Source organism: Talpa occidentalis, unplaced genomic scaffold (assembly GCF_014898055.3).
Source record: "Talpa occidentalis isolate TD23 unplaced genomic scaffold, MPIMG_talOcc4v2.1, whole genome shotgun sequence".
In the NCBI taxonomy this organism is placed as follows: Eukaryota; Metazoa; Chordata; class Mammalia; order Eulipotyphla; family Talpidae; genus Talpa; species Talpa occidentalis.
The window spans coordinates 26,844,813-26,855,479 of record NW_026555331.1 but is presented as its reverse complement, the minus strand read 5'-3'; the positions used below and the strand labels follow the sequence as shown (position 1 = coordinate 26,855,479).

Sequence of the window (10,667 nt, the reverse complement as noted above, 5' to 3'; positions counted from 1 at the left end):
GTATGCATAAATAAATAAATCTAAAAAAAAGTTACACAGGAGGACTCTTATGCTGGGATTCTCAATATTTAATAAATCAGAGACTTTACACTTACAAGATTGTTGCTTAAAAGTTCATTCAGCAGCGCTACTCAGCAAAACAGTCCATGCATGTTGACCCTCTTCCTGTTTTAATTTTGGAAATCACTCCAATCTCCCCACTTCTGGGCTTGAGGTCAGCCAGGAACCTCTTTTATGTTGTCTTCTTAGGTTTCTGTGAATCTTACGTTACATGTTTAATAACTATGACTTAGCATGCCCTTTTGCATGATAAAATAGCTTGTAAATTTATACATTTAGAAAGCTGTCCTCCAGGATTTATAATTAATTTGTTACTGACTGAAAAAAAATGAATAGGGAATTTGTGATTTGCCGGCAATATTTGGTGAAAATATTAGTCTCTGTCCTTTAAGAAAGAAATGGCACTGCATGAAAAGAAACTTGGACTCAGTGTATTTCATAATTGCTTTTTTTATGTTAAAGAAGTTGTTTTGTCTTTTTAAATTTTTAATGTTTCCAACCCTGATTCTCTCTACTTTCAAAAATAACTCAGGCTTTGGGGCCTCCCTGGTGGCACAAGGGGTTAAGACGCAACCTATGAAACTAACCGCAGCCACTGCAGCACAAGTTCGATCCCCGGCCAGGGAGCCACCCACATGGAGCAGCAGACCTCTCCTGACTCACCCGCTGCTCCCCTCAGTGTATTTCAGTCCGTCTGCCTGGTCTGATCCCCACTCTGTCTCTGGTGAATCCTCTCACCACCACTCCCACACCTCTGGTCTGTACCCCAGCTCTTGTATGCATAAAAATAAAAAAAGATAACTCAGGCTTTACAATTTGATTTTAATAGCAGCTGCCTTCCTAACATAGGAAAATGTGAAATACCTATTTAGGACATACCCTGTGTGTAAAATACTGTTTATTTTTTAGAAGATTTTAAATTAATACATAATATCAGGGAAACAAACATAGACAAGATCAAGGTTTGAAAATAATTTCTAAAATGTTTATATGCCTACAAATTTAGGTGTTTACATTAAATATGTACAATTTTTGTAGATCAGGCAGACCTCAGACCTTAATGTGTTTTTTTTTTTAAATTTAAATGTAGAGAGACACAAAAAATTCAATTATTTTATCATAAACATACATTGTCACCCAAAAATCGTTAGGGTAGACGTATGAGTTTTAAGATGTGTGGCAGAAAGGAAGCAAGCATTTTGTTCTTCTCTGTACTTTATTATTCTAAACTCCCTTGAATACATCTATCTAGTAAGTAGAATAGCACCATGCAGAAAGCTGTGTTAAACCTTCTCAAGAGAACCTTCAAGGAAAGCAAGCTAATATAGCCCTTACCTCCTTTTCAAAGGTTTGACATCTCTGTAAACACCTGGAAAGATGATTAATCCTTGGGAATTTTCTAATTTGTACACAAAAGTAATGTTGATATTGATAAAATATTAAAGATGAGATGTCATTTTGGTTTACTTTTTATTAAAAGATATTTGAAGTATTAATGTTTAAGCATCAATTTATTTGTAAGCATTAGTGTTTTTTTTTGTCTACTTAGACAAAATTAGTGACATTTGTTAACCATGATGGTTAAGATTTTAATGAACTAAGTAGAAATCAAATCACATTGCAGATGCCAATATATCCATGAGCTAAATAAACTAATAGCCTGTGAGTGTAGAGACCGTCAAATAAACATGAATGCAAATAAAAGATACCTCTGTAAGCTTCTGTACCTCTGCATTTTAGACATTAGAAACATTTGCCAAGTTAATATTCGTCTCAGTATGAATTGATTTAACCTTGATCCACTGGTATAATTCAAGACAGCTTAATTTATGATATTAACACTAGTCCCAATGGATATCACTTTCATAAAGAGCCAGTTTGGGCATTCTTTGAAAAGTAAGCAGATAAAAATAAAGATTTTTTTTCAACAGTTACAACATAGGGTAAGCAGTTGGCATTTATTAATTTCTTTCATTACTTCCACACTGTGAAATAAAACGCCAAGCATATTGATAATTGTTCAGACAAATCCATGAGTCATATTATCACCACTGCACAGACCCCCAAGAAGCAGGGTAAGAAATTAATAAACACTTGAGGATTTATTGATGCTTGGGTTATTTATTGAGTTTGCCAATGATTGGCTACACATGGGAGACTATTCCACAAGAATATTGTAATTTATAATACAACTTCCTCACTACCTAAATATTTGAATTCTGTGTCTGTGCACAATTTTTTCTGCTAATACAATGCAAATTCTTAGCTATTGTTCTGAGTAATATCACTTATATTTTTAATTAGCATCAGATATGATATCAGTCATTCTTCACATTGAATAATATCTAATCACTATTATTTCATCAATTCATTAACAGTCTATACATTTGGTCATTAAGAATTTCAAAGGTTTTTGGGTCTCCCCGGTGGCGCAGCGGTTGAGTGCTGGGTTGCGAAGCTGCCCGCAGCCTCTGTGGCGCCGGCTCAATCCCCGGCTGCTCCCCGGCTGCTCCCCGGCCACGGGAGGAGGGTCCCACATGGAGCGCAGACCTCTCCTGCCGCCCTCTGCTCCCCTCAGCAGTGTACTTCGGTCCTTCTGCCTGCTCTGCTCCCCGCTCTGGCTCTGGTGAATTCTCTCACGCTCCCGCGCTTCTGACTGTACCCAGTGCTTGTATAAACAAACAAACAAACAAACAAATAAATAAATAAATAAATAAAAAATGCCTCTATAAAAAATTTAAAAAAAAATTTCAAAGGTTTTTGACACAAGATTCTTAATTTATTCAGCTAAAATGTGTGCATATGATTTTGCATGGAAATATTAGATACTCAAGGACCTATTTAAGTTCATCTCTAAACTTCTTTAGGTTGACAGTTTGAGACATAATACACAAGGGGGTTTATATACATTACAGTTTTGATTACAGACCTGAGAAGATTCCCTACCAAATTATCTTTTCATTTCCTGAAGAAACTATGACCTCCAAAATCTTTTTTTTTTTTTTGGTGGGGGTGGGGGGTGGGGTGCGAGTTCTTTTATTGAAAGATTTTCTTTTGTAGTTCTTCACTAGCTGGGCATTCTACCATACCCATTGATGTCACTGGTGTTCATGTTACTGATAATATCGTGAGGGTAGCAGCGATCAACATTGCATTCCACAAACTGGGTAGTCCCCCACACCTCTTTAATGTTTCCAGAGAGTTCTCTAGTCAAAGACTGATGCCTCATCTGTCAAACAATATCGATAATTTCATCCAAAATGCTGTTTCTACTGCAGCTAATTTTGTTGTTATTATTACTTTCCATCTCTGGATGGTTCCTTTAGGACTTTAATAATCAGGACAGAGACAGAAGGTGACACCTCAACCTGGACTTGTCTATTCTAAATGGTCTGTTTTACTGTAATCCTTACCCTTCCAATCATCTGTTGCCTTGGTAATGTCATCACCAACTTTTTTTGGAAACAGACCCAGGGACTGACCTTGAGGCACCAAAGGAGGATTTCCCTACCAGTTCACCTCAGATAATGATTTTGATCATATTGGGATCAAACTTGGACTGCATGTAAGAGACAGCTGGTGTTGGATAAACCCAAATGTGAGACCACCAAGGAAACTTGTACCCTGACCTTCTCTCATCAGAAAGTCCTCCACATAAAACTTAAATGTAAATATTTCATTATGGAAGGTGTTTTCTTGTGAGCTAATATTACAATACTGTTTTACCTATACATATATCATATATGCAATTTTAATGTCAAAATGAAAATAAGAAAGATAAGAATACAGTGGTTTTTTTTGTTGTTCTTCAGGTACATACTAAAGAGTGGACTTGTTGGATCATACATAGTAGATCCATTTTTATAATCTTTTGAGAAAACTCCTTACTATTTTCTGTAAGGGCTGGACCAGTTACATCCACCCAACAGTGCAGAAGGGATCCTTTTTCTCCACACTCTCACCAACACTTATTTCTGGTCTTTTTAATAATGGGTCATTCTCACAGGTGTGGTATCTCACACAGTGGTATCTCATTATGCTTTTGATTTGTGTATACCTGATGATAACTAGTGGTGAGACTTTTTTATGTGCCTATTGGTGATCTATATGTCTTCTTTAGAGAAATAGCTACTTGGTCTTCTGCCCACTTTTTATTGGTTTATTTGTTTTAAGTTATTTGCAGATCTCGGGCATTAGCCTTTTATGGAATATATGATATGTAAATGCTGTGAAGTACTTCTCAGCTATAAACAAAAGATGAAATCTTGCCATTTGCAACAACATGGATGGAACTGGAAAGGATTATGCTAAGCAAAATAAGTCAGAAGGAAAAGAAAGCAAATATTGGATGATTTCACTCATAGGTAAAATATAGAGAAAAAAAAAATAACAGACAAAACTAAGCCCAAATAATCCCCAGAAATATGACTAAAAATTGAGGCTACCAAAGGGGGTGAAGTTTGTGATGAGGGAAAAGGACTCAGTGGATTATGGTGAAAGATTATGGGTGCCTTGTTGGTAGGTGATGACACATATCTAAAGAGGTGTGAGCCAGCATTAACTCCATAAAAATGAATGAATAAATGTAAAAGGAACTCAAATATTAATGGTTTTAAAATTTTAATCTTTTTTATTAAATGGAAAGATAAGAAAACAGAGCAACCAAATTTAAATGTGGGTGAGCATTTTAATAGAAACAAATATGTATTTTGATTTAAACAAAAACTTAGATATTATAAAAGGTCTTGTATTTCAGTCTATTATTTTTTTAAAAATTCCCTGAGATCTTCACTCTGCGTTCATATACTCTTCATTTAGCAAAATCTATATAAAGTTGTTAGGTGGCTTCCCAGATCACATTGGAGTAGAAAGTGAGGTGCTTGTTGGCAGAAGACACACTGATAATATTAAAGAAATAAAAATTTTAAGTGCCAGGTCCTTAAGAAGTAAAGTGACTACCTCAATTGCCCTTGAGAAAACTTTTGTATAACAATATACGCTTCAAATTTTTCTCTCTCTTTTTTGTTTTATATCAGTTTGGTGGGATGGGAGAGTGGGAGGAAATACCTTAAATTTCAGTAGAAGTTCCATTAAAGATTGTTCAAGTAGTAACTTTTGGCTTTAAACATAGTAATGAATACAGATCAGCTAACTCAGTCACAGATTATAACAAGTAAATGAAATGTGGTTGTGATCCTTTTTGTCCAATTATTTGATGCAAGCTGTACACTTGTACAGTGAGTCCTTGAATGGCTCAAATTGCATTGAAATATTTTCTGCTCTTCCTAATGTTCAGAATTTACCTAGGTTGTTCCCATGAGCTGAAACTGACATAATATCCATGTGTATAGGGAGGAATACATTAGCATTAGGGGGATGCATACAGAACTAGAATTCCCTGTACCCCATTTCATAGAAATATTCAGTTTGGGTAATTTTGCTTTCTTTTCTTGAAAGAACAGTTTTGTCTGTGTTACTTGTTGATTCCTTTGATTGCTTTTATATAAAAAGTAGCAACACTTTGCAGGTATACTTTTCACAGGACTTCTAGGCAGATATGCTTTTAACGGCTTCTTTCAAGTCTTCTTAGGAATATTTCAGAAATGATAGGTTAGAGGTTGGTGAAAAAAAAGTTGGCAATTGTAAGGAAAGCACTATCAATACAAACAATGGATGTCATGCTCTCAGGTCTGTTTTCGGGAGGGTTGTATGTTTCTCCCTACACATTGGCTTGCTTATCACCCCCTTTTCTCTTTCCTGTATCCTCACCTAACCCTAGAAATGATTGCATTTGGCTAAAAATTACTAGAAAATATGCCTTAATACTGGAGCAGTCTGGCTAATGGACATAGGTCAAAATAATTGATCCTGAAACAAGGATATCCGCCCAAATTCTATCTTTATGCTCTTTTTAATTTCATTACCTGCTTCACAGACCATCAGAGTTGGGTTCAGAAATGACAACTATTACAGCATTTAAATCCATTTTCCTTATATACATCTGTTCTTTCAGAATTAAAATATTTCATGAACATACTTTTATCATCCTCTTCCCTATCTCATAAAGGTTAAAATATAGAAGAAAGGAAAAGAGAGGTACAAAGAGAATTGGCCAATTTAAATATGAGAGATATTGGTTAATGCCAACATAGTAGTGTTTATTCTAATGTAATATGAAGAATAAACCAATAAAAAGGTGATGGTAAATTATTTTGATTACACAGGAATATACCCTTAAGCCAAATAACATTGTAAAAATAATAAAATTAGCTTTAATTATGGGTATGCTCTTCTGTATTATTAAAATGCCAGGGAAGTCCAGCACACTAATGTATAAATATAATTATTTTAGAGTCATGGAAAATGGAAAACGATTTTCTTATAGAGCATAAGAGCTGCAGTAAAACATTGAATATTGGCCTCTTTGTTCATCTATTCAATAAATAGTTACTACAAACCTACTATGTGCCACATGTTGTCCTAGGTGTCAAATATATCAGCGAGCTCTCATCCTTTAGGAGCTTATATTCCAACAGGGGAAATGAATAATTATACAAAATGTACTTTTTTTAATGCTAAAATGTGCCATGGAATACAATAAGGCGGATAAAAATTTAAAATAAGATTGTGAGAGAGGCCCTCATTTGGGAAGGGGATTTTTGATATAGTCTAAAAAATAAGGAGCTAACAATGCATCTATTTTAGGCAACAATCTCCCTGGCGGAGGTAGGAGTGTTTTGCCTCATTCCATGAAACCAGGGTGAATGAAGCCTTGTATGAAGCCAGAAGATATAGCAAAGGAAACTGAGGAACAATCCGTGAAGTGGAAAGAATACCAGGAGAGTGTACTAGGTGGAAACTAAAAGAAGATTGTATTTCGAGGAGAAACTGTTTCACTTTTTCTAATATTCAAGTAAGATGAGTGCCAAGAAATAAACTTTTGATATAGCAATGTCTTTGTGATATTAATAAGATCAGTTTCCTTATAGATGAGGTTGTGAGTACCTACTGGAAAGCCTGATTGCAATAGCAAGCAGACATATCTGCTTAGGGTGTCTTGTTTTACTTTCAATTTTTTTAAGATTTATTTATTTTTGCATAGAAGAGCTGGGGGGGTAGGCCAGAGGTGTGGGGTGGTAAGAAGATTCACCAGACACCGAGTGGGGAGCAGAATAGCCTAATTGACTGAAATACACTGCTGAGGGGAGCAGCGGGCAAGACAGGAAAGGTCTGCTGCCCCATGTGGGTCAGCTCCCTGGCCAAGGATCAAACTCATGCTCCAGTGGCTGCGGATAGCTTCATAGTACTGAGACTTAACCCCTTGTGCCATCAGGGAGGCAGGGGGCTTTGTTTTAAATGAAAGTAGATACATAATTAGAGTGTTTTTATTTTGTTTTTATTGTTTAGGTTGAAGAAATTATGGTGTGTTTTCATGCTTATGGGGACGATCAGTTGAGACTGAAAAATGGATATTTGCAAGGAGAGAGGGAGCATCTAGCAGCCACCTCTTGGGGAGGAAAAGGGGGCAACCTTAAATAACCTTCAATAAGGACAGTAAGAAAGGTAGCAATATTGCTTTGGGTGTATACAATAATAGACATGAGGGCAGAGTATATGAACACAAGTATATATGCTTGGGTTGATGTGGAGCTGGAAATAAAGTTCTCTTGTTCACTACAATTTTTTTAGTAAATAAGGAATCAAAGTTGAGAGACCATAGAGAATGGATGTTAGAGAGCAAATGGACTAGAAAAAATATACAGTGTGACTATAGAACTGTTATTGGTCATGAATTTAAAATGTGTGCTGCTTTAGCAAGTCTATTGGTAGGTGTAAATGCAGAGTAGATAGTAAGAGGTGAATTGAAGAGCATCATGTTTTGTCAAACTAATCCAATAAAATGAGGGGCCAAGATAAAAGAGAATATTGGCAAGAAAAGATTTATCATGATGGACATAGTGCTTAATTTGGGTAAGCAGGGAAGTAAGGAAATGAGGGAATGAAGGACAATAAGAAAAATATGGCAGTATTAGCTTTGGGTGCTGGTGAAGTTGATGTTGGAAAGAAAGTTCTAGATTGAGTGAATCAGAATAATTGGAGCTTTGGTTTTGCAATGGAATGCTCAGATATGAAATTATACATGGAAGGTCAAAATAATTGGCAATAAAACTACCTAGAAAATGAGAATTTGGAGGTAGGGCAGAGAGCAAGATCATAGGATCATTGGATGAGAGAAGGTTAAGAAACTGAGTGACCATATGATCGTCTACCTGGATGTTGTGATTTTGCAATCAACAGTATTAAATCAAGAGCAGTATAGGCGAAGGTGAAGAGCTAAGAAATGATGACAAATAACCTGAAAGTCCCTAAAAGACCAAGGGACCAGGAAAAAGAATAACTATAAGAAAGTAAAAAATCAAAATCAACAAACAACTATGAACCAGAGACACACTTTAGGGGGGCGGGGAAAGGAGGGATAGGGGTCAAAATCTGGGGGTTGCAATTGTATGGGAGTATAAAAATTAAAAAAATAAATTCAAAAAAATAAGACTAAGACAAGCAGTAATCGTATGATAATGAGATTGGGTCTTAGAGCAGAGGAGGAGAGCAATGTGCATGAGGAGTAAGGCAACTATTTCACCCATGGGGCAAGTGACATGCAGTTCATGGGAATGAAATCAGCTACCACTAGAGAGAGAAAGAGCAAGGAGGCAAAATGTATGCTCATAGAAGAGGTTAGTGAAGGGTGAAAGAGAAGATGTCAGTCAGGCTGTAGAGCTGGACTCCTAGGAATGACTGATAAAAAGGAGGTAAACTTCATAATAAGATTAGTTCTGATTATATCAGAAGTCTGAGAATGTTAGTGAGGCTGTGATTGTTGGTGAGGAATAGTGTGGGGCTGGCCAGGAACATGCAAGGTGCTCGTCACTTCATTTCCCTAAGGGTGAAATGAAAGTAGAAAAAGGTAGTCTTGTCTAAAGCACTCAGATTTCTGGGGTCTACTCAACTCCCTTTGTTCAAGCAGTGAACCTCTTAACGAAGCAGGCACTGATGATCTGATTCCAGTGCTTTGTCTCTAATGATCCGATTCCAGTGCTTTATATAGAAATTTATGTGTTGAAACAGAGACTAAACAACCAACACTCTTCCTTTAAGTTACTTTTGTGTCTGCCATAAAACATGAATGAGCATATTATACTTCATTCTTTTAAGTACATTTAATGCACACAATTCATGAGAATGAATTCTTCTATCAACCCAAGCTTTACATGTTCAATGATTACTTTTATCATTATTGCAGAGTACATTTTTTTTCCTGAAGGGAAGCTATGAAAAATAACAAAAATAAATAGTTAAATTATTACTGAACAATGGGCATGTGAACTTTTTTACCCTTCAATTTATGAGATGATTTTTAAGTGAAATCAAGTGAACCCCAAACCTTGAACACATTATAAATATGCATGTTGCAGAAATGCAAATAGACCATGAAAATAATATCCTGATATCTGTCTCATTTTCTTTTCTCACTTGCCTACAGAGCAAGGATTAGATATAGGGAGGAACACAGATTTCTGCCCTCCTGACTCTGTAATTTTTTTAAAAAATATCATTGCATCCTCTTAAACAGTTTAGCTATGATGCATAAAGTATGAGTTCTTCCACCAGTTTCTGAAAGGCAGCACTGCCTCTCACAGCCCATCATACTCCTAGCCTGAGGACCATGGTTGCACCTCTACTCATGAATGGCCAAGAGGTCTCATACCTGTACTCATACATGCATCCAATACATTGGTGTCATATTCCAACTAGATTATGAGAATGTAATGTAGGTCCATATAGATTGGTCCATGTCTCAAAGAGGTTACAGACTAGTCAGAAAGGTCCATGCTGGCAAATATATAATCACAAAGTGAGTTATTATAGAAGACAATTTGTTATGACATATGACCAGATAAACAGAAAAGAGAGTGTGTGTGTGTGTGTGTGTGTGTGCGCGCGCATGTAGTAAAGAAACATTTTCTTGAAATAGTGATATTGTTGGGTCTAAATTTGAAGGATAAACCTAAATCTGTGGTAATAGGGTGATGTTTTCTAGTCACACAAGTAGCATGTGCAAATGGTCTATGGCAATAAATGAATGGTGTGTTTGAAAATGTAAAGAAAACCAGTGTAGGGGCCTCCCTGGTGGCTCAAGGGGTTAAGCACCACACTGTGAAGCAATCCCCAGCCTCTGAAGCATGAGTTCAATCCCTGGCCAGCCAGGGAGCAACCCCCTGGCGCAGCAGACCCCTCCTGTCTCACCCGCTGCTCCCTTCAGCAGTGTGTTTCAGTCAGTCTGCCTGTTCTGTTCCCACTCTGTCTCTGGTGAATCCTCTTACCCCTCGCATCTCTGGCCTGTACCCCAGCTCCTGTATGCATAAATAAATGAATATTAAAAAAAAAGAAAAAGAAAGCCAGTGTAGCTAAAATGAGGACAGATAAATGACCTGGAGGGAAGCTAGGCCATACTTTTATACACGAACAATTGCATCCTGGTTTTCTCACAATTTGAAGTAGAAATTGTTTTGGACATGATAAATTTAATTCCCACAATGACTTTGAGA

At 36.6% G+C, this 10,667-nt stretch overlaps 1 protein-coding gene and 1 pseudogene across 4 annotated transcripts in view; one reads left to right on the top strand and one right to left on the bottom strand.

Annotated features, from left to right (window-relative positions):
• Positions 1-10,667, top strand: part of ZFPM2 (zinc finger protein, FOG family member 2) — a 450,746-nt gene that overhangs the window by 384,619 nt on the left and 55,460 nt on the right. The gene's annotated exons all lie outside the window — the stretch shown is intronic.
• LOC119249489 (60S ribosomal protein L12-like) lies at positions 3,097-3,657 on the bottom strand (annotated as a pseudogene).